The sequence below is a fragment of the Sabethes cyaneus genome, chromosome 3, assembly GCF_943734655.1.
Source record: "Sabethes cyaneus chromosome 3, idSabCyanKW18_F2, whole genome shotgun sequence".
Lineage (NCBI taxonomy): Eukaryota > Metazoa > Arthropoda > Insecta > Diptera > Culicidae > Sabethes > Sabethes cyaneus.
Window position 1 is genome coordinate 116,260,152 of NC_071355.1, and position 25,051 is coordinate 116,285,202.

General features: G+C 40.3%; 1 protein-coding gene and 1 long non-coding RNA gene across 3 annotated transcripts in view; both read left to right on the forward strand.

Annotated features, from left to right (window-relative positions):
- On the forward strand, nt 1–11,241 carry LOC128743750 (uncharacterized). Its single transcript, XR_008412320.1, has 4 exons — nt 1–99; nt 170–410; nt 471–593; nt 11,124–11,241. It is a non-coding gene; the product is annotated as an uncharacterized LOC128743750 (long non-coding RNA).
- The window catches only part of LOC128743749 (aldehyde dehydrogenase, mitochondrial), a 235,982-nt gene that overhangs the window by 15,635 nt on the left and 195,296 nt on the right, over nt 1–25,051 (forward strand). The gene's annotated exons all lie outside the window — the stretch shown is intronic.

Sequence of the window (25,051 nt, forward strand, 5' to 3'; positions counted from 1 at the left end):
GTCGGCGTGTTGCGGGACACAATATGGAACGAGTGGATAATGTTTAGCTAGCTAATTGTTTTTCGGCACTATTAATGCAATGGAAAAGTTGATCTGCCGGTAAGTTGTTTCCTGCCTTTGGATTATATTTTTCCGGCACGTCGTGTTTCATTACCATTTTCTGTTATAGTTGCTATTGGTGCAGTTTGTATGATACTACGAGCTGCTTTTCCTAAACCTGTTTCGGAACTATGAATGGAACGATCGGGAAGATCCGGCAAATCATACGACGTTTGGGAACTTGTTACCGGTCGTAGTTGTTATCGTGATGTGTTTGCTGCTAGAGAAGCCGGTATTCCCGCAACCCGCTAACTGATCGAACCTTCGGAATAACAAAAACAAACGGTACGGAGGAGCTTGCTTTGTATTACGTAAGTTTAGGAACTCATTTATCTAACGCATTGTTTAAAATGGTTTAAATTACTTTGCAGGAAAACGATTAAAGTAACCGACACTTTCTTAAAAAACAATTGCTAACAGAATTCCTGATTTTATTCGGATTACGCAACATGGCACGATGAAAATGGAACTGGTTGCTGCTCGGTGCTACATAGGTAAAGAATTATGTTTATTAAGTTATCTATTTTCTTAAGACTCAATTGCAGAAATTGTAACGAGCCATATTTTTTTTATTTTGTTTATATATATTTAGAGAGACACTCTGAGGGAGTGACCTGATTTGCTTTAATTAGCTGGGCTTTTATTGACATAGTTTTCAAGGTTTTTAGATGACGATTTATAGTTTGTTTTAAGAAATGAGGCACTTTTTTATCTGTTGTATTATGTTGTGGGGTTGAAGTGAGTTATTTTAACTCTAGTGTAACATTCGCCACTAGGGAAAACTGGGAACGTGTTAGAAATTTAATTAGTTTTCTCATTGCCACTATGGAATAATGACAAGGGATGCACTTGATAACTTGAACTTGATATTTTTTATCTGTTAAAGCGATCAAAAGCTCGTATTTTTTCACAGGAAATACAGGGAGGGCTTTATCATCTTCATCGATCGTAGAGTCTCAATAATACTGTAACTATCTGTTAAGATAAAGTAGTAGCTTGTAGGCATGATTGCGACCATCCGGTGGTAGTATTGAATTACAACAGTTCTGCGACATCCATGGATGCAGGAGCATCGAGCTTTTAAGGCTCAAGCACGCGTAATTAATTTCTGGGATTCAAAAGCAGTTTTCATGCTCAAAACACAAGATATGTTCATGAAAATTTACCATTGCGTTCGAACAGACGCAAAACTGCTTTTGAAATCCCAGAAATCAATCACGCGTGTTTGAACCTTTAGGACGCTCTCCTTTAGGAGGCGGGTTCCCATACAAATGAAATACAAATTTCTGTATATCTCAAAAACTAATCTAGCAAACGGAACCAAATTTGGTATGTGGGGATTTTTGCAGGGAAGAATTTTGACGTAGGACTACCTCTTTGTTTACTATACTGGGACTGGGTAGCACTTTCTGAAAACGAAAATAGAGGTGTAACTTTTGAATGAAAGATTTCAAAATGTAATATCTTCTGAACTACTGTCTGAAACTGAACAATTTATATGTCGTTGGATAGATAAAATGACCAGCAATTTTATGGAGGAGCAATTTTAAGAGAGCAATTTTAAGGAGGGCGTAGGAGGGGGGGCTCTTATACAAATGAAACACAAATTTCCTCAAAACTCGAGAACTAATCCAGCAAATGGAACCAAATTTGGCATGTGGAGGTTTCAGAAGTCAGGATTTTGACGTAGGACTACGTCTTTGTTTACTATACTGGGACTGGGTAGCACTTTCTGAAAACGAAAATAAAAGTGTAACGTTTGAATGAGATTTCAAATGCTAATAACTACTAAACTTCTGAACGAAACTGAACAATTTATATGTCGTTGGATAGATAAAATGACCAGCAATTTTATAGGGAGTAAGAGAGCAATTTTAAGGGGAGCGTAAGAGGGGGGGGGCTCCTATACAAACGAAACACAAGTTTCCTCAAAACTCGAGAACTAATCAAGCAAATGGAACCAAATTTGGCATGTGGGGATTTCAGAAGGCAGGATTTTTTTCTATGGTGTACTGAGACCTCTTCTCCTTCTAAGAGGGGGGGGGGACTCCCGTACAAATGAAATACAAATTTCCTCAAAACCAAATTTAGAATGTAGGGGTTTCGTTGTACTTATTAACCCCCGTCCACGTATTTTCAAAGCCAACATTGCATTAAATGAGGAATTGAATCTAAATATTTCGCTCTTCTCTTTTAAACAGTCACTTGAACAATGGCACACACAGATTCTTATAAACATACATATGCTAGAAATGAAGTTTACATTAGTCTTTGATCTAATGATCTGATATAGTCCTACGTCACCATTTCGTACAACCCTTAGGACTGCATACCTTGGAGTTTTTTTTCTATGGTGTACTGAGACCGTTTCCCCTTTCTAAGGGGAAGGGGCCCAGTAAATCATTTGGTTTGTATATCTCGATTGCAACTGGGGTATACAAGATCATATCTGAACGAAAAAGTTATATTTCACGCCATATAAGAACATATATGTACCAAAGTGGAGGCGATATACGTGCCAAAATTTTGACAGCTATTTGTAATTTTATTTTGCGCAGTTTTTATAACACGCAACTAAATACTCCTGAATATATGATTAAGATATAATCAAATATTGCAATTGTCTATCCTGCTTTATAATTCACAGTCATGAATTGTATATGAAAACACGCACGACTGCAAAACAACTTATTATTCATTTCGATTTGACATACTCTAATCATTATGCAATTCCAATGCTAAATTGACATGAAAACGTTTTAATGTAAACTTCCCATTACGATTTTGTGTTATCTGGGGGGGGGCTTCCATACAAATGAAACACAAATTTTCTCATGACTCTAGAACTAACCAAGCAAATGGAACCAAATTTGGCATGTGGAGGTTTCAGAAGGCAAGAATTGTTTCTATGATGAATTATGACCCCTCCCCTGTTTAGGAGGTGGGGCTTCCATACAAATAAAATACAATTTTCCTCATAACTCGAGAACTAATTAAGCAAATGGAACCAAATTTGGCATGTGGGGGTTCTTAGAGGCATGAATTTATTTTATGATGGTTTGAGACCCCTCACCCAGGATAAGGACTCTCATACAAATAAAACAGAAATTTTTGCGTATGTGCCATATTTTCTGCTATGTAAAAAGCGGTAACGTGTGAAAGTAAACTAGTTCAACCTTCTCGAAGCAAAAGATAGTGAATCGACGCCGTTACCTTACGTACCTATTGCCATTCATGTTAAAAAAGAAGGACATTCGAATGGTACGTCATATTTACGATGAACGTACTTTGGCTTTAATGTTACTTGTAACCAATGGCCCTTTTAAAGGCCACAAGAGAGTTAAAGTAAGATTATTGGAATATGTCAAGCTACGCATAATCATATTTATTACAATAATCTGTAGGCTGGTCATTCATTACAATTTCAACTTTTACGATGCACACAAGTGATTTTAAAAAAAATTCTATATCCTAATGGTTGCAGGCGTTGTACTTATGAACCCCCGTCCACGTATTATCAAAGCCACCATTGCATTCAATGAAGAATTTAATCTGAATATTTCACTTTTGCTCTTAATGGCACTCACAGATTCTTATAAACATACATATGCCTGAAATGCAGTTTACATTAGTCTCTGATCTAATGATCTGATATAGTCCTACGTCATCCTTTCGTATAACCCTTAGGGTTGTATACCTTGCAGTTTTTTCTATGGCGAATTATGACCTCTCCATTCGTTAACGTTCCTAATGCATTAGAAAAAAGTTACACATTATGCATTGGGATCGAAAACGACCCAAGTTTTGAAATTGCTCTCATTCATCCAATTTCAATCCGAATTTCGTTTTCTTTACCTCGTTTGAAAACTATGGCCAAAAACTGGCACCCAAGGTATGTTAAGGAATATTTGTTGACTAATGGCCACTTCTGCGTCGGTTCCGGAACACCCAGTACCAGGTCCCGGGGGACATTTTTATATTTTGAGATAATTCATTTTGCGGTACATCAAATCATATTGGCTTGATAAAATAACACTAATGCCAGTGTACCAATAAAATTTCCAGCCAAAATTACCGTTTCACCATCGGTTTCGGGCTATCCGGTACCCGGTTTTTGGCGACATTTTTGGATTCCAGGGCAATTCATCTGCCCGTGTTACCCCGTTTTAAGGTTCAATATAAATACCGGGTACCGGATTATATGCGACTGACACCCCATTGTGCTTCCACAGTTATTTTATAAACGCGATGTGATTTGAGGTACCGCAAAATCCAAAAATGCCCCCAGAAACTGGCATCGGATGTTCCAGAACCGATGGTAAAGTTGCCATTTGGCTTCTAAATGACACTGTTTTACTTTCAGTCTTATTTTATTAAGCCGATGTGATTTTATATGTCGCATTATGAGTTATCCTAAAATATAAAAATGTCCCCAAAAACTGGTTACTGGTTGTTCTAGGACCGATGCTGATGTGGCCGTTTGCCTACAAAATGTCTTTATTATACTTTCAATAGTCTTATGTTATCAATGTGATGAAATTTGACGTGTCGCAATATAAATCATTCTAAAATTCAAAATTGTCCTCAAAAACCGGGTACCGAGTGTTCCGGAACCGATGGTGAAGTGGCCATTCGGGTGCACAAGTGTCCCCATTGTACTTCCACTAGTCTTATTTTATCAAGCCAAAAAGTATAAAAGTGTCCCCCGGGTCCTGGTAGTGGGTGTTCCGGAACCGACGCAGAAGTGGCCTTGGGTGCCAGGTATTGGGCATATCTTTCAAACGAGGTAAAGAAAACGAAATTCGGATTGAAAATAGATGAATGAGAGCAATTTCAAAACTTGGGTCGTTTTCGACCCCAATGCATAATATGTAACTTTTTTTGCTATGGCACTTCTAGATGTCGCTGAAAGCTGAAACTCCCTAACAATGTTAGTTTTCCAAAGTTAGGAAAAGTCAGAAAATTTCAAGTCTCTAGCTCGTTCCGTTACTGAGTATCAATCTTTGTAAGCATGCCGATGGGTCGAAAACGACCCCAATGCACTAGGAAGGTTAAGAAGGGGGGGTTGTCCCATACAAATGAAATACAAGTTTCCTCATAACTCGGGAACTAATCAAGCAAATGGAACCAAATTTGGCATGTGGAGGTTTTTGAAGGCAGAAATTATTTCTATGGTGTATTAAGACCCCTTGCCTCTCTAAGAGGAATGGCTCTCATACAAATGAAATACGAATGGAGTCAAATTTGGCATGTGGGGACTTTTGGAGGCAGGAATTTTTTTTATGGTGAATTAAGACCCCTCCCTCCTTTAAGAGGGGGAACTCCCATACAAATGAAACACGCATTTCTGCATAACTCGAGAACTAATCAAGCAAATGGAACCAAATTTGATATGTGGGGGTTTTACGAGGCCCTTTAAGAGGGGGGGGGGGGGGGTTCCCATACACATGAAAACAAATTTCTGCATAATTCGAGAACTAATCAAGCAAGCGGAACCAAATTCGGCATGTGAGGTTTTCTGGAGAAAGCAATTTTTTCCATGGTGGATTGAGGTGGTGGGGGACTATCATACAAATAAAACTAATCGAACTCGAGAGATTTTAGACTCTTCCATAAAACAGTCAATAACAAGACCACCAAAAACTATTTGTAGTAACACTAGATGATTCAGCGTCTAGGTTTATTTGTTTTCCTAGATCTACTGACCTCTATTACTTTCCTTCAGTTGGGTCCAAACGAGCGGCGGCGAGTAAGATGGAAATCACCACTGCGATATGGTACTTTCCGCGAAAAGGTCATTCGAGAATTGGTTTTCCGCAAACTGGTATTCGGCGAAATGTTATACAATCACGGCGAATATTTAAATGATATCCGTTTTAGTTTTTCTGTCTAAACAATGGGGGGAGTTGTTTTCTACTTTAATGTCCGGTAAAATTGGAAATTTGTGCATTGAACTACCCATGCTTTCATAGTTACGTAACTGCCAAAAATGATTTATTCTAAGGTTGGACTCCTCAAAAATGTCATCTGAGATTCCGGATTTATGTACAGCAGTTTAGTTTGTAGCGATACGAAGTTTGTCGGATCAGCTAGTCTTCTTCAGCAGCATAGAGCCGGGGTGGCTCGTGCTGTTTCTAGTTCGTCGCCGTCAACGGTAACCGTCCGTGGGAGGCGCGCATTTGTTTCCTTTGAGCCTCTTCCTTTCATGTATTTGGTCTTCGACGCATTTATTTTTAGCCCAATTCTCCTAGACTCCGCTTTCAGTCTGGCGTAGATTGCCTCCGCCGTCGCAAAGTTCCTGGCTATGATATCGAAGTCATCTGCAAAGCCTAGAAGTTGGCTACTCTTGGTAAAAATCGTGCCTCTCGTTTCAATGCCCGCTCGTCGGATCACCCCCTCAAGAGCGATGTTGAACAGCATGCAGGATAGACCGTCACCTTGTCTCAACCCTCGTCGCGTCTCGAAGGGACTCGAGAGTGTCCCAGAGATGCGTACGAAACACATCACTCGATCCAATGTAGCTCTGATCAGTCGCGTCAGTTTGTCCGGGAAACCGTATTCGTGCATTATCTGCCATAGCTTGTCTCGATCGACTGTATCGTATGCTGCTTTGAAATCGATAAAGATGTGATGCGTGGGCACGTTGTACTCCCGACATTTCTGCAATATCTGTCGGATAGTAAACATTTGGTCCGTAGTTGCGCGAGCCCCCATGAAACCCGCCTGATAATTCCCTACGAAACCTTGTGCTATCGGTGACAGCCGGCGTAACAGGATCTGGGAGAGTACCTTGTAGGCGGCGTTTACCAGCGTAATACCACGATAGTTGCAGCAGTCTAGCCGATCACCCTTTTTGTAGATGGGACAAACCACTCCTTCCATCCATTCCTCCGGTAGCTTTTCCTCCTCCCAAATCCTCGAAATAACCCAGTGTAGAGCCTTTGCTAGCGTTTCCCCGCCATGTTTATAAAGCTCTGCCGGTAGGCGGTCCTTCCCAGCGGCTTTATTGGTCTTCAGCAACCTGATTTCTCGTTTGACTTCTTGGAGATCAGGTGCTAGGACATCACTATCTTCCATGGGTGCTCCTAGGTTAATTTCCGTTCCGCCTCCTTCTGCGACTTCGCCATTGAGGTGTTCATCGAAGAACTGCTTCCATCTGTCGAGCACCTCGCGCTCGTTTGTAATTAGATTCCCTCCCTCGTCCCTACACATGTCAGGTTTCGGTGTGTAGCCCTTCCGAGTTTGGTTCACCTTCTCATAAAACTTGCGCGTGTCATTAGCTCGGAATAGTTGTTCTAATTCTTCACGATCTCTGTCCTCCTTTTGGCGCTTTTTTCTCCTCAGGATCGTGGTCAACTGGTTCCTAGCTCGTCGATACTTGGCCAGGTTCTCTCTAGTGGCAATACTTAGATAATTTTTCCAAGCGTTTTTTTTCTCCTCCACCGCTTGTTGGCATTCCCCATCAATCCAATCATTTTGTGTACTCCGAGGCTTAATACCTAGTGCCGCGGTAGCGGCCTCTCCGATGGCCGAGCGTAACCGTCTTCGAGGTTTGAAGCACCTAACTCCTCGGAAGAAGGCAGTGCCTCATTCAGTACTCGCGCGTAGTTCTCGGCAGCTTGTGGGTTATCTAGCTGCCTGATGTTCAGCCGAGGAGGGCGGCTTTGACGTGTCCGGTATACGGTAGACAGCTTTGAGCGCACATGTACTGCTACTAGGTAATGGTCAGAATCAATATCCGCACCCCGACGGGAGCGTACGTTCGTGATGTTAGAGAAGAATCGGCCCTCTATGAGAACGTGGTCAATTTGGTTCATTGTACGTTGGTCAGGTGATCTCCAGGTGGCTTTGTGGATATCCTTGCGCGGGAAAAAGGTACTTCGGATCACCAGGCCTCGGGAAGCTGCGAAGTTTATACATCGTTGGCCGTTATCGTTTGTGTCGGTGTGCAGGCTATGGGGTCCTACCACCGGTCTATACATTTCTTCCCTACCGACCTGGGCGTTCATATCCCCGATGACGATCTTGATGTCCCGTGACGAGCAGCTGTCGTACGTAGCCTCCAGCCTCGCGTTGAACGCTTCTTTCTCATCGTCGGGTCTACCTTCGTGCGGGCAGTGCACGTTAATGATGCTATAATTGAAGAAACGGCCCTTTATCCTCAATACACACATTCTCTCGTTGATCGCCTTCCAATCTATCACGCGATCCTGCATTCCGCCCAGCACTACAAAGCCCGTTCCCAGTTCGTTGGTAGCGCCACCGCTCTGGTAAAACTGGGCCTTTCCGCCACGGATCTTCCATACCTTCTCTCCTTTGCGACAGATTTCCTGCAGAGCTACGATGCCGAGTTTGCGGGGTTCCAGCTGTTCAATCAGCACCCGCTCGCAACCTGCGAAATTTAGCGATCTGCAGTTCCAAGTCCCGAGTCTCCATTCGTCGTCCTTATTTCGTCGCCTAGGTCGATGCCGAATATTCCGCTCCGAATATGCTTGAATGTTGTTAGTTAAGTTTAGTTTAGGTGTGTAGCCGTACTGGGGCAACACTACCGAGTCTCGCGATGGGGCTGCCATCTCATAGTGCCGAGACGCACTATACCTCCTTCCCGGTTAGTATACGACCTTAGTTTCCACCGGGGTTGGTTACCCGATCTCCGCTAAGGTTGCTCGTATTCCGGCTGGTACCACGAGGAGATCGGGATCGGAGTTGCTGGATAAGAGGCTAACGACCACTATGGGGTCTATATTCCGCATTATCTAGCCGTTTACCAACCTTTTCCGGATCAGCTAGTCTTATATATAAAAATGTATTTCTGTCTGTCTGTCCATATGTTCCTTACAGAATCGAAAACTACTGATCGTGATACTGATTAATAACATACTGGAAAAGCGCAAACTCAGATTGAATTTTAAATGCAAAAGAAGGAACTAAAATACGAACATTATTAAAACGTAGTCGCAGACTACGAAAAAACAAAAGTAAACTAGTGAACCGACTATTTTAAACTTACTGAAAGGAGCTAAGTATTATTTCATAAAGATCTTACTACATATATCTTTTCATTAGAACTTCTAAATACATACAAATGTGTATCCTATATCCTGGAATGCATTTTTCGCCTTTGTATTTATCATTTTCAATGATTTTTAGGACTACCTACTCAGAAAAGTTAATATTTCGGAAAAGTTAATCGATCCATTCCCCAATCGATTAACTTTTCCGAGAGTCCACTGTACAAATTTCCATTTAACTCGTGAACTAATCAAGCAAATGGAGCTTAATTTGGCATATGGGGGTTTTTGAAGGCAGGATTTTTTTTCTGTGGTGTACTGAGACCCCTCTTTCTTTTAAGAAATGAAAAACATATTTCCTCATTTGGGGATCCTCACCCCTGTGATAAGTAGGAAGGATTCTCATACAAATGAAACAAGTGATGCCAGCGACGCGCCGTCGGAAGCACCGGCTACTCAGGGGGTAGCTCCCGCAGAAATCATCTCTGTCTAGGTATATTTGTTTTCCTAAGTCTACTGACCTCTATTACTTTTCTTCAGTTAGGTCCGAACGAACGAAAGCGGAGAGGATCACTCTTACGAAATGGTACTTTCAGAAGGGATAGGGGTCTTAAGTCACCATGAAAAATATTCATGCCCCCAAAATCCTCCACATACCAAATTTGATTTCATTTACAGTACCCCCCCCCCGCTAATCCGACACCCAATAATCCGACGACTCGATAGTCCGGATCTCGCTAATGCGGAAAATTCCGAATTAAAAAGCATTGTACTTCATTCAACTATACTCTGCCTTCAATGGGGGTTTTCATTTGGGTCAAGATGTTACTCATATAAATGGAAAGGGTAAATGGTGCTCCTTATAACTGCGTTCAATTTTGCCAGGAGCTCCATTTTTCATCACTCTTCTCAAAAGATTCTTGCGCTTATTAACTAGGCTAAACAAGAATTTAAAAGTATTTTAAGGAATAAATTGAGTATTTCTTAGTACAACACAAATTTATTGCGTATTTGCGACAATTCTTTCGGAAATTTCCGGAGTTGTTTATGTCTGGATGTAAACAACACGACATTTCAAACCCCACTGACGTTAGTTTGACTGTCGGATTATCGAGTTAAAACTCGTTAATCCGGCCATGAATTTGTCGGATTAGCGGGGTGGTACTGTACTTGATTAGTTCTCGAGTTATGCAGAAATTTGTGTGTGATTTGTATGGGAGCCACCTATTCCAAAGGGAGGGGGTCTCGAATCTTCATAAAAAGCTTCCCTGGCCCCAAAAATCCCTACATGCAAATTTTCACTCCGATCGGTTCAATAGTTTTCGATTCTGTAAGGAACATAGAGCAGACAGAAATCCATTTTTATAGGCATAGATTTGTATGGGAGCCCCCCCCTTTTAGTGGGAGGAGGGGTCTTTTGCCATCGAGAGAACCTTCGGCAACCCCAAAAAACCCTACATGCAAATTTTCACGCCGATCGGTTCAGTAGTTTTCGATTCTAAAAGGAACATATGGACAGACAGACAGACAGAAATCCATTTTTATAGGTATAGATATAAAAAAATCAACAATTTTTTCTCAAACTACATTATGCGATGTAGGTTCACAAACTTAATTTTCCATGAAAATGTCATGGATCTTGAATGTTTTATGACGTAACTAATCCCGTTGACTCACTGTTGACTACTCTCCCCTACTATATTCAGCAAAGTTGCTTATTTTAGTATGTTCTCCAACATTCTGGAAGAATTTTTTTAATTATTTAAAAAAAGTTCGTATTCACTGAATTCAAGGTAACCCTATTGTTATTATTTTATTAATAAACTTCTTCAAGGACACCACCCTTGAAAAGTATTTTAAAAAAAATACGGGTTTAAATTAAAATTTTCCGATAAAAATAAAGTACATAAAATTTGGACAAAATCAGAGTACTTTTAAATTTTGATGGTGCCTTATTTTATCGAATTGCTAATACATATATAAAATTTAAATATTTTTCATTAACTCTTTCAGACTTGCGGCTACAAGTTCTTGGTTTGAACACTGTGCTAACTCCAACTAAAGCACCAAACGGATTGAAACCAGCAATAGAAATTTAATTAGATCCTAAATTGAGATATTATAACTTTAAAAGGAAAAATAAATACAAAAATTAAAACAAAATAAATATATAAATTATAAACAGACTTACAGTTTATGTATTTAAATCGTTTTAACGTAAGAACAAGAAAAAATGCTTCACAGGTGCATATAATACACGCTATGAATTAGGTATTTATTAATCCCACACTAAGCTCGCTGAACGCGGTGATAGGGGACACGACAACTATCGTTCTGATGACATTAAAAATTATCTTGTTCCCAGCTGATTTTGGGTACAATGTTTCCTTGCCTAGATTGGCAACATTACATCCAAAATGGGTCGGTAAATAGATAATTTTTGATGTAAGAACGATAACTGTTGTGTTCCCTATATCACCACGTTCGGCGAGCGTAGTGCGGGATTCATAAATACACAATTCATGGTGTGTACTATAAAAAACCATATAAAAAGTATTAAAATCCATAAGAAAATTCTTCCATTAATCATATAGTTTTCGTATGAAAATTATTGGTCTTTTTTATGAAAATTATACGGGGCCGCTATAATTCCCATACGACATATATTAACATTTCATATCGTAATCGTATGATTTGCATTTGAGAAAATGTTAATTTTCATAAGAAATCTGTATGTTTTTCGATGCACGATGTATGAAAATCATAAGTTTGGTTCGATTGATTTTCATCAAAAAATCGTATGATATGCATTTGAAAAAATATTAAATTTCATAAGAAATCGCTATGTTCTTCGATACAGGATGTATGAAAATCATAAGCGTGGTTCGATTGATTATCATTAGAAAATCGTATGATTAACATAGTATTTTGCTTTGGCAAAAAAACATAAGTATTTCCTATGGAAATCTTATGTAAATTTCGCTGAGTGTACACATTTTGCTTGCACACTAGCACCCTCTGTTATGCATGTTGTGGAGTAGCTTGCATTTGCAGGGTTTTATGCTGTAGGGTTTTTACATTTGTATGGCAGGGGCGAACTGGGAGTCAAAGGGCCCACAGGGCCTTTGAGATTAGGGGCCCCAGTCTGCAATATTCTCATGACAGTAAATTAACACAAAAAACGGCATCTACTCAAGAGACATCAGCGTTACAAGGACAGTACATCGATTAATTATGGGCTCTAATTTGTAAGTCATGTCGTGCAACTTGACTCATTCGTTGTCGAGTGTCGAGTACGGGAAGAACGGGCAGCATAGCGGCTCGATGCACGATCGAAACAAAACAAACTCACTCGTCAATAGGACCGAGTTACTATCTTTTAGCGTGTGCGTCATATTAGCGGTTCACGGTCATTTGGTTTGGACGCATTTTTCTTCAACCCAATCTTCGCTACTTTGAGTTTTAGTTTGTTCAGTCACCACCACAGATATTGTTCTATCGACAAAAACAATCGGGCATAGAGTAATCACTGACGAACTGACATGACACTTAGAAGAAAATCCTTTAAAAACCATCGTCCTGCACATTTAGCTTGCACACTAGCACCCTCTGTTATGCATGTTGCGGAGTAGCTTGCATTAGCCGGGTTTTATGCTGTAGGGTTTTATACATTTGAATGGTTTTATATCGAAAACTCAAAGCAATGTTGGCCATGTTGCGAAACATGCTTTTTTGAAAAATGAGTGGTTTTTGATTGGACGATGGAATTATCGCGAGTGTCTCGGCTGTTTGTCTGTGGAGTAATCTTAAGCAGTTTATTCAAGAAATGGGGAATTATTTAAAAATCGAATTGAAATAAAATCAGAAAAATGTTAAAATTTTGCCTTTCAGTTGGCATCGAGGTATGTTGTACGTTCGAATCTCGGCTGGGAGAGGCTGTAAGAATCCATAGATTCGAGACGCGGCGAGGGTCGAGACAAGCTGGCAAGTTACCATGCATGCTTTTCAAAATCGGTCTTGAAGGGGTGATTCGACGAGCAGATATCGAAACAAGAAGTTTTATTTTCAGAAATGTAGCAAACTTTTTGGCTACGCAAACTTCGCGCTTTGATATTAAAACCAGAAACTTTGCCACGGCGTAGGCAAAGCTAGGAGGATTGCGTTGAAGACCAAATACATGTATGGTAGAGGCTCAAACGAGACCAACGTGCGCTTTTCGCGAACAGTAATTGTTGACAGCGACGAACCAGAAGTGGTTGATGAGTTCGTGTATGTGGGATCGCTGGTGGCCGCAACACAAATTAGGAGATCCAGCGACGTATTCAAGCAAGACATCGAGCCTACTTCACCCTTTTCAAAACGGTACGATCAAGAGGTATAAGCCACCGTACGAAGCCGACAATATACAAACTCCCTCCTAGACCGATAGTTTTAAAGATTTGACAATGCGCACTGAGGACATACGTGTCCTTGTGGAGTACAAGCTGAAAGTGAAGAATGACGGAGGGTGCATGAATCAAAGGCAACAAACACTACTTGGGGAAATTATTAACGGATTTGACAATAGTCGGTAAGCTACGGTGAACTGGACTCGTCGTAAGGAAAACGGTTTTTTTAACAACCCCACCGGCACCCAAAACAGAGGGACTCAACGTGCGAGATGATTCGACCAGGTCTAAACCCAACCGACATTTTTTTATTTTTAAATAAAAAAAACTACTTCAAAATCGCCTGAGAAATTGGCGACGAGTAATCCAAAATCGAGTTGAATGAAGGTTAAAACAGCACAAACCACCCCAGTTCTAAGCTGCTGCTGACGACGACGACGAGGATCATACAACCAGCCCCACAAATCTGCCTTTAGTTTTCAAAAGGTCGCATAATGTATGTAAAAGGGTTGATTATGCGACCTTCTGAAAACTAAAGCCAGAAATTTTCTTGTGCTCTAAACCAGAGCCCAGCAACGAAACAAATAAATGAAGCTGACTTTCTTTTACCTTCGCTTCATACATGAAGCGGCTGGTTTCATTTGTTGAACAGCAAGCGTCAAATGACGACTACTGAAAGTCGGGCACGTCGATGTTGACTAGGTTAAATATTTTGTACGTTGTGTTGTAGCAATTGTTACTCAAATTCTGTGCATTTGCGTTAAAAGCTACTGATCTTCTACTGAATATTTGATACAAAAGTTAAAAGAAACTTTAAAACCGATCGTCATGGTGGAGTGAAGTCCGTTTTACTGAAGCTGATTAAACCCAGTTTTAAAGCGAAGCGGTGTTGCTCAAGTTGAAACCGAAGCTTCATTGTCGATGGACAATTTGCAATTGACGGTGACATTGTCGGGCCCTGCGCTATGCTGTGAAATTTCAAACTTGCAAGTGTGAACAAATTTGCTGCTGGGGTTTTGAACCCCCATACCCCCCCTCCCCCCCCCCCCGTCGCTACGCCCATGATGAGTTGCTTACTGCGCCTACACGTCAGATCAGAGAAAAGAATCGAGATACCAGGATTCCTACTTTTAGCATCCAGAGGATTCTTATTTCATAGTGCAGGCGATTCCCGTACCGAGTTACAGCTATCCCTGGGACTCAACTCTTGGATTCTCCTATAAGAATCCTGCTTCTATAACGCATGCATTAAAAAAATGGACTTTTTTCGGATGGCGATTAAAAAAAATAAGACAGCTAACTGAGTGGTAAATTACCTAGGTAATTATATTAACTTACTTGCAAAAAATTCTACGCTCTTGCGAGCGGCCTTCCGGCAGTTAACCGGAATATTCGCCATGGCGGACGAAAACGTGCGTGTAGGCATGTTTTTGAGTTCTTTCTTCGTTTTATTTATCAATTCTTCAGTTTTCACGACAAAATTGTTGGAGCAGATTTTACTCTTCAGGTTTGCCCAGAAATTTTCGTATGGCCGCAGTTGGGGAACGTTAGGCGGGTTCGCCGACTTCGATATTCAGCCGCTCTATCTCTTTCAACGATCGCTTCGAGTAGTAGACCGACGCCAGATACGGCCAGAATACCGCGTCTTCGCTTTCGGTTGCACCGACCTCCCGGCCAAGCGCACACAGCGATGTAGCCACTTTCCTCTTCAGCATCCTTTGGAGCTTCTTATCGCTTAGGCGTCGGCCGTCCGGAAACAGCGCATACAGAAACTGATTACAAAAGGAATGCAAAAATCATTTCATCAACGATTTTTCCTAATTTCGAGTAAGTTTCTCAGACCGTGTACATTTATGCCGCTTTGACTGTGGTATAAAGTGGTACAATATTTTTCTATGTTTTGAATTGACCGTTAGCTCTACAGTTCTACCTGGTTAATAAGGATTATTGTTATTAATGACAACTTAAAGAAGATATTTTTGAAAAATTATAATCGGAGTAGAAAAGTGAAGCAGTATAATAAAGTTTTTACTGTTTTGAAATCTAAAGTAAAATATCAGCATGGCACATATCAGTAATTGAAACTGAAATTAAGATTTGAGTTCTTTGGAACGGAGATGATTTGGAGCTTGGAAGCCGGTAATAGATAAAAGGACTAGTGGAAGGACTTTCGAATACAGGTTGTTCCTCTACCTGCTACCTGTCAAACTTGCATAACTTAGACGTTTAACAATATGGCATCTGTTTGTTTTTCCCTAAGTTCAATATATCAATTCGTTTCATTTTAGGCACCGATCGTTTTTGGTTCGTCACTTCATGTGTCTAGACCAATCAGCATCTACATTAACGCACACATATATGAAAATTGACAGCAATAGAGCCCCTTTGTTTGACGTACAATTCTCCGATAAGAACGCTAAGATGGACCGCTTTAACGGCTGGCAACGGCTGTAACGCTCTGCGGCTGGTTCGCCTCAGCCTATTAAATTGACGTAACTCGACCCCCGGTACATAGCCATTTTTCTGTGGTTGAAATCTAAACGTCAAAAGTACTGGGCGGGAAATCATTTCATAGAAATTCTATGGAGCGGCCATTGTTGTTTCGGGACCAGCATCGATGGGCCCATCAGTATGGGTCTATTGTCAAATCATATGTGAAAGTGTATTGGTGATACCGGACTGACTTAATTGGTTCCAACATATAGAAGTATGTGTGTTTCAAAATATTTACATGCTTATGGTAACTTTGCTCACCGCAATTTGACATTTTGACTCATTAGGAAATCATTGCGTACTACTGTCACTTTATATGTAACATTTATGTGCGTTATTTCCACAGTTTAAAATTATACGAGTGCGAACACAAGGTATATTCATTATGCTTCTGGTAGGATAGAAGTAGTTGTGTGAAAAAAATTATTAACATCTACAAAAAAATTTCACACAAAACACAAGCCGCTTTACAAGGGCGAGCCTGTTATCTCGCACATCGTTAATTTATACTAGAATATTTGACAGGTGTATTGAAAGTATCGGGTTTGTTAACTCGGTGGCTTATGCGCCAATCTCCTGAAAGGGAGAGACCACCGGTAGTGTCGAGTTGCCCGGCTATGATTTTTATTCCGACAGTCAGGTAAACATTGAGCAGGCTAGGCGAAGATAACGTCGCGACACATCTAAAACCAACACTTCAATCGTCTCCAAATTACTTTAGCAAAATAGTTGCAATAAATCATCAATAACTCGACCGTATAAGGAAATTTAAACCAGAGTTTCTTCTTCCGTACTGGAACATTAGGTGGACCGAAAGGAAAAGCTACCACGATTCGCAAACAGAGGCTACGATGTTAGGAAGTTATAAAGCACTAATTCAAGGAAATCATTTGTATTCAGTCACAACTTTACATAGTCGGTGGGGCCCTGAACTCTCCTAATCACTAGATCATCTTAGGCTGTGAACCATTTCGCGAATTTTTTAACTTTTTAGTTAAAATTTGACAATTCGGTGGTTATTTCTCCTCGAGTGGTTAAAATCAGTTCAGAATGCGAACCATTTCATATTAGACAGATTGATAGTTATTTTACTCAACGAGAGCATATATAAGGTGAGGATGAAGATATGTTTCTGTAACAGCGAATTTATTTATTCAGTCCAGGTTGGAATTGGATGAGTTTTTGGTGTTCATTTGCGCCTATTTGATAGATTAAATTTATCTCATTTCATTTCGGGTTGAATAAACCAATTTGTTATATGTTAAACATCCATACATTGGTGAAAAAACAAATCGCTGGAATGCTCTCAAAAATGCTTCCGTAGATAGATCTTCTACAGCTTCTAAATGAATGGCCTTGGTTATCATGCATACAAATAAACAAATATAACCCTTGACAGGATTTGCTCTTCTAGTCATTTGCTTAATTAGTATCGGGCCAGCAAAGTCAACACCAACTCGTAGGAAAGTAGGTGCAGCATGTAATCGGTAGGACGGTAAATCTCCCATTTGCTGGTTTATTATAGTTGGGTTTGATCGGAAACATGTTACACATTTTCGAAGTACTCCTCGAACGACAGATCTAGCCTTTAGTAACCAGAACTGTTGTCTCAACACAGTGATTACACCAGATACACCAACATGAAGATTTTCACGATGAACTGCAGCAATTAAGCGAAGAACGATAGGATTTTTATCTGGTAATATCAACTGATGTTTTGTAGCATATGGAAGCTGTGAATGCCTAATTCGACCACCAACTGGCAATAAATTTGCATCTAGGAAAGGGTTTAAACTGTTGAGATGATGATTAGTTTCACCTGCCATAACACATTCAATTTCCTTCGTAAACGCATGATGTTGTATTGAGCAAACAATCGCCTTCAACGCTACTTGAAGCTCGGGAATGGTTGGATATCGACTGACAATTCGTTCATCTTTCGTCTTTTCTCGACAATTGGAGATGAAACGGAGTAAATACGCTACAATTCGCTGTGTCTTTCGGAACGATTCGTACTTAGTCAACAGCGGAAACGCTTCGTATTGCAACACCAGATTAATGGAAACCTCAGGCTTCAACTCAGGAATCTGAAGATTGTCTAAATTAACGTTTTCTACTTCGAAATTAGGTTCCTTAAGAAAGTTAGGTCCACACCACCACATTTTGTTTCGGGCTAACTCAACTGCTGCCTGCCCTCGCGACACAATATCAGCAGGGTTTTCAGAGGTTCGACAATACCTCCAGATAAATTCTTTGCTTATATTTATCTCATTGACTCGATTGCGTACATAAACCATTAAACTGTCCGGTGGCTTACGTAGCCATGCTAGTACCACTTGACTATCTGACCATAAATTAATCGATTTAATATCCAATGCTATTGCCGAAATAATCCTTTTGATTACTCGACAGAGAAGTTGTGCTGCTAGCAGTTCCATTCGTGGAATCGTAACCGGCTTTATTGGAGCGATCTTGGATTTACTGCTGACTAACTTCATAATAGCTGTACCATCGGAATTTACAGAGCGAACATAAACACATGCACCGTAAGCAGCTTGTGATGCATCTGCGAATCCATGTATCTCCAGAAAATCAGCATCATTTGAAACGATGTGTCTGGGAATGCGAATCTGGTTAGTGATAGGTAACGCACTTAAAAACTCTCTCCAGCTTTGATCAAGTTCTTCATCCAACTTTTCATCCCATTGTAATTTACTCTTCCATAGTTTTTGCATAAGAATCTTGGCAATAACTACAATGGGAGATATTAAACCAAGCGGGTCGAATATCTTTGCTATTGCAGAAAGAACTTGTCGTTTAGTTGGATGTTCGGTGTTTGAAACACGCTGCACAGTGAAAACGAATTCATCAGAGTTGTGATCCCATAATAGTCCCAACGTTTTGATTATCTCATTGGCACGGCTTTCCCCAACGACAATATAACTATCTCGATCCTCTTACGGAATAGAATAAAGAAGTCGTTCATCATTGGCTGACCATTTGTGTAAATGCATCCCACCAGATTTCATTAATTGAATCAATTGTGATTGAGTTTCTACTGCTTGTTGAAAGTCATTGGCTCCAAATAGGGCATTATCCACGTAACAATTTTCTTCGATTACGCGCGCGGCCAATGGAAACTTTACTTGTTCATCTCTAGCGAGCTGTAGAAGAGCGCGAGTTGCTAGAAAAGGAGCTGCTGCGGTACCATATGTAACCGTTGTTAATTCCAAAACTCTAAGCCGTTCCAAAGATGATTTTCTCCAAAAAATCCTCTGCAATGAACTATGAGACGGATCGATCTTTATCTGACGATACATCTTTGTTACATCTGCACTCATAACATAACGATATGTTCGAAACTGAAGAATGACTGACATCACATCCGCTTGAACTGTGGGACCTACCATCATTGCATCATTCAACGATTTTCCAGAAACTTTCGCAGATGCGTCGAATACTACTCGACATTTCGTAGTTGTACTATCCGGACGAATTACAGCATGGTGGGGAAGATACCATTTTAATATGTTAGGGGAATCATCGCTTTCATTAACCTCTCTGCAATGTTGCAGAGCTTCATATTCATCAATAAAATCATTATACTGAGACCTTAATTCAGGATAACGAGCCAATTTTGATTCTAGTAGGAAAAATCGTCGCAACGCCATGGATCTAGAATCTGGAAGCTGAGATACAGTATTTCTCAACGGAAGCTGAACTATAAAACGACCAGTGGTATCTCTTTTGTGCGTTGTTAGAAAGTGTTGTTCACAGACATCATATTCACTCGTATGTACATTCTCAGGGGAAACTGTTTCTAACTCCCAAAATCGTTGCATCAATTGCTCTAACGGTTCCAAAGCTACAGATAAGGATTGCAATACTAAGCCAGAATAAGCATTGCTCAAATATTTCCCACCTACTAGCCACCCTAAATGGGAATCAAATAATTCCGGAAGATTATCTGATAGTCGAAGGCGACTTGATTTCATCAAATCGTAGAAATAATCCATACCTATTAGCATATCGATTTGACCAGCCTTGTAGAAAAATGGATCAGCTAACTCAAAACCAGGGGGAATTTTCCATGAATCAACATCAATATTAACAGATGGGATCGAACTAGTTATCTTGGGTGTTACTAAGCAATCCAGTGTCAAAGAATAGTTGCTACATTTGGAATGGACTTGGATGGTACTTTTTTGCTTGATAATCGACCTTACACTACCAATACCCGTAATCGGAATATCAACCTCACTTGTCGGTACTTTCAAAACGTTTATCAATGCTTGCGTAATAAAACTCACCTGCGAGCCACAATCCAAAAGCACCCTGCAAGGTTGAGGACATTGGTAGTAATCCATAACATTTACCAACGCAGTTAGAAGCAAAACTTGATGGGACGGTCGGTCAGGAACATGAAAATTGGCGGCGTGCACCGTTGTACTTGTCGATGGTCTACTGGAAACTACTGGTACTGGAACTGGTGACGATGTTGGCGCGGTCGATTGTGGATGGATGCTTTCACTTGACGCGTTGTTAGGATTCGATTGCTGTAGTTCTCTCTCAGAATGAAGCAATGTATGATGCTTCCTTCGGCACTTGAAACAGGTTTTCTTTGACGAACATTCGGTCACACGATGGCCGAGACTTAGGCAGTTGAAACACATCCTTTTCTCTTTAACTTTTACAAGACGGTCACTCACTAAAAGTGCATTGAATTGAGGGCATTTGAAGGTAAAATGCTCACCGTTGCAGAATGCACATTGTACTGCTGCTTGAGAAGGAGTCACAACTGTGTTGGTCTTTGACGACGGTATCTTATTTGAAGAAAATTTAGCTTGGCCTCTCTGCCGTGACGAATCATAGAAATCCGACGATTGACATCTCTCCAACACGCAAACACGACTCTTAAGAAAGGCTATGGTAGCATCATACGTTGGCAACTCACCTTTCTCTACTGTCGATTCCCACAACTTTTTCGTGTCGTCGTCCAGTGCCCGTGCAAGAAGGAACACTACCATGTGCTCTGAAACACCAATAATTTCCTGCCCAAGATACTTTAGATTGGCAACATGACTTTCCACCGTTTCCACTAGCACTCTCAATTCATTATAGGACTCCTTTGTCATTCGTTTGATGGACAACAAACCTGCTAAATGGCGCTCAATCATTTTACGCTTATCGGAAAAACGTTCTTCCAGAAGTTGCCATGCACGTTCGTAGTTGCCATCGCTCACTGTTTTAGCGTCAATCAGACCAGTTGCATCTCCGATCAACGCTTTTTCCAGGTGGTATAATTTTATGCGCGGGGGTTCGCTGCTTTTATCTACCACATCCTGGAACATGACCTTAAACTTTTCCCAGTGTTCGAATCTGCCGTCGAAAGTAGGAATAACACGTGGGAGCGGTTGCTGAATAACAACAGATTGGAGCTGAGCGACAAATGGCTGTATCACTTGCGTGGCATTACCTTGCATTAATGATTCCAATGAGACGGACACTTCCTCATGAAGCTCCACGAAATTCAAAAAGAACTCGTCCTGTTCTTCGCGTTCGGTTGCCGAAGAAAGAGCTACTATTTGCTCATGCAATCTCGTAAAATCAGCGTAAGCATTTTCAATATTTTTCTTGTACACTGTTACCTGGGCTATACTGAGCACTGTTTCCTGAGCATTGGCAATATCGAGCTTGAATTTTATTCTCGAAACAATTCGCTTCACTAAGCCACGGCTGTGTATGAGCGCATCCATCTCGTCGCTAGCGGTTACTTCTTCTTCTTCTTCTTCTTCTTCTTCTTTGGGCTTTGCTACTTTCTTAGCGGGTGTTCTCTTGGTAGGCATTTTAACGGTACTCTTCTTAACAGCAAATCACAAATAGTTCCACTTTTACAAACTCTTCTTAATGTTCATTAATGTTTATTAGTCTTTTTGTAACGTTCACTTTTCACTTAATCGTCGTTTCTGTGCTTCGATCCACCGCCTTCCAACCACAAGTTTCGACGCTTCGAACTTCCACTAGCATGACGGACCAGTTCCGTCGGGCAGGTAACTTATACCAAAACCATTCGAAAATTTACCGAACACTTTCACTTCACAATACCGGTCGGATCCGGCTCGAAGGACCAAAAAATGTTTTGGTTGGGATAGGAAAAGTAACTGAGTGGACTGTATGATGAATGCTGCCCGGGTGGATGGACGATTGATTTCTCCCTCACACTTCACTACGCGCCAGGACACTATTCTTCAAACTTGTCGGAAGGAAGCGAACGATGGATACGAAGCACTTACTATATTATGCAGACATTTTATGGGTACACTTTATCAGTTTAAATAAAAACTACTTTCGTCTACTACTACTATGATTGGGAAACACTGAATGGTTGATTGAAAAACTAAATCCTCAAACTGAATCGATGATCGGAAAAAAACTGAATCAATGGTGACGCAGAGGGTCCGCTTCTTATAGGTGCTTGTAGTCTCCCATGCGGCAGGCTCCTCATGCTGCGTGCTGATTGGCGCTGCGGTGTGGCGTTGTAACAGTGTACGTGTGTGGCTCGCACATCGCAAGCGTGATGAATGGACGGTGGCATGATCACGTTCATTATGGAAAAATACCGCGCGTCCGTTCTAGAATGTTCAGAACATGTGCTTTTCTGCGCAATATGAATTGCATGATTTTTCAGGAAGCTTCGCGAACTGAACAGCCTGCGTTTAGCGAATCATTAGCGGCTTGGGCCGCTCAGGGGTAGATCGATGCGAAATACCCAATGCAGTCTAATCCGAAGGTCGGTCAATTCTCTAGAAGCATAGCGTGTGTTGATGGACGCTACGTGGCACTGCGGCTGTGCCAAATGCCGGTCGGATGTTCGGTTTAACTCCCGTCCGTTTCGTTTACGGTCGAATTCCCTGGTTCCGTAGAGTAGCTCAATAACTAACAAGCTAGCGTGGCTACCTACAGCTTCGGTGGTCCGAGATACAACGAAAGGACTACAGTCCGGAACCTACCGCTTGTTGAACAGGCGTCTGCGTTCAACGGAATTTCTTAATTAATTTATTTATTCGAAAGAATAATGACTAATTCCTATCTTTAATTTTATTTGATTATCGCTCAACAGAGCTTTGTATCACTATGCTATCGAAGCAATTAACTATTAGCTAAGGTTAAAAATGAGGAAATATACTATTAGCACTCTTAATAATTTCTAACTCCACGTTTCCTACCAAAAAAGAGGTTATACGAAGACACTACTCCGTCGCGTTCTGTTCCCGACCGTTCCGCAAACGAATGTGAAACTCTGACCGATCTTGAGCTCTTGTGAGAGTAGGTAAATAGTAATTCGGGTTTCCCGATGCAACTGCTACCCCTTTAAGTTTGACAAAAATTAAATGTCAGTATTTTCAATTAATATTAATTTCAATTAACTATTAATTTTAATAGTTTAGTATTTCGTAACCTAGCCTATTCCAAATTTAACTAGTAGATAGTATAAAAATTATAGAATTAAGTTAATATAATATTTAAATAACAAATGCTCTAAATTATGTTTATTATTTAAATATTGTTGGCAAACTTACGTGCTCAATTTTAACGATAGTCAAGACTCAAACCATCATACGTAAATATGCTCTTATTAACATTAGGGAGGTTCATTTGGTTTCATCAATAAACCAATCCTCGTTTCGAATCACGATTAAAATATACAAGGTTTTGCTACTCCGCGACCAGCTATTTTTTGTGACGTTGGTAAGTTCGATGAAATAAACAAATAGCATTTTCCCCATTCATCTCCAAGTGATTGTTTGCACCGTCGAAAACTTTCCTACTATGTTTCCTTAACAACCCAATGTAATTTTCAGCATTATGAATGGAAGAAACATTTACCTCGTGCAAAATAAATTGAGGCCTACTACAATGTTTACGCCGACGAATTTGATGATGACGGCACATTTTATGTTTATCTCTAATGAGCTAGCCTCGTATATTTAAGTCGTGGTTTCGAATTACAGGCCGGACTCGATTATCCGGGGATTCGATTAACCGGGGACTCGATTATCCGGGGATTCGATTATCCTGGTTTTTAGACTCGATTATCCGGGTGAAAAAAAATTATTTTTTTTCAATGATTTATTTTAAACCTTAATGTTATAGTTTCCAACTACATGATGATTCCAACTTGACAAGTATTGATACACCTCCCTAAAGCTACAAAATTCCTTTTTTATATTCCTTTTATCGGCGAACAAAACAAAAATAAATCCTGCGATGATGGAATCAATTTTTTTACTTAAAAATCATCATCATCATCAACATTACCATGATCATCATCATCATCGTAATCATCAATATAAAAAATTGCATAAAAGGAATTTTATGACTTTAGGGGAGATTGATCAATAATAAAAAACGTTTATAATACCTAAATATTGAAAAACATAACATACAAAAAAATAATATGGTACCAAAAAAAATTATCAGTGGAAAAAATCATAAGAAAGGAATTTTCTGACTTTTGGGAAGATAGATCAATAATAAATAAAACATTTCTGATACCTAAAAGTCAAAAAACTTGACACACCTAAAAATTTTTTGTACCAAAAATGATGATTCGATTATCCGGGTGATTCGATTATCCGGGCTGAAAATAAAACTTGTCACCCGGATAATCGAGTCCGGGCTGTACTTATTATTTACCTAAGGCAATGTTGCAAATTATCGCATCAAAGAGTATTCACGATCCAGTTGCCTGCGATGATATTCATGCTTCAGTTTTCCCGCTAGTCTCTCTGCACAATAAAAAACGCACAGCAACCTAGATAGATAGTTTGATTCGATTCAGTTCATGAATGGAGAGATCCTGAGAATATTGTCGTTTGATTCAGCATACTCTCACTCGGCGAACAAATCGAGTGGTCGTTTCGAAGCACGGTTATCACTCGGCAACCGAACTAAACTGTGTGGATCGTTAGGTATATTTTTTCACTTTTTGTTTACTGTCTATGTGCTACCGTAGCACAGAATACTATGATATTTTTTTTCAAATGCAGACCCGAATGC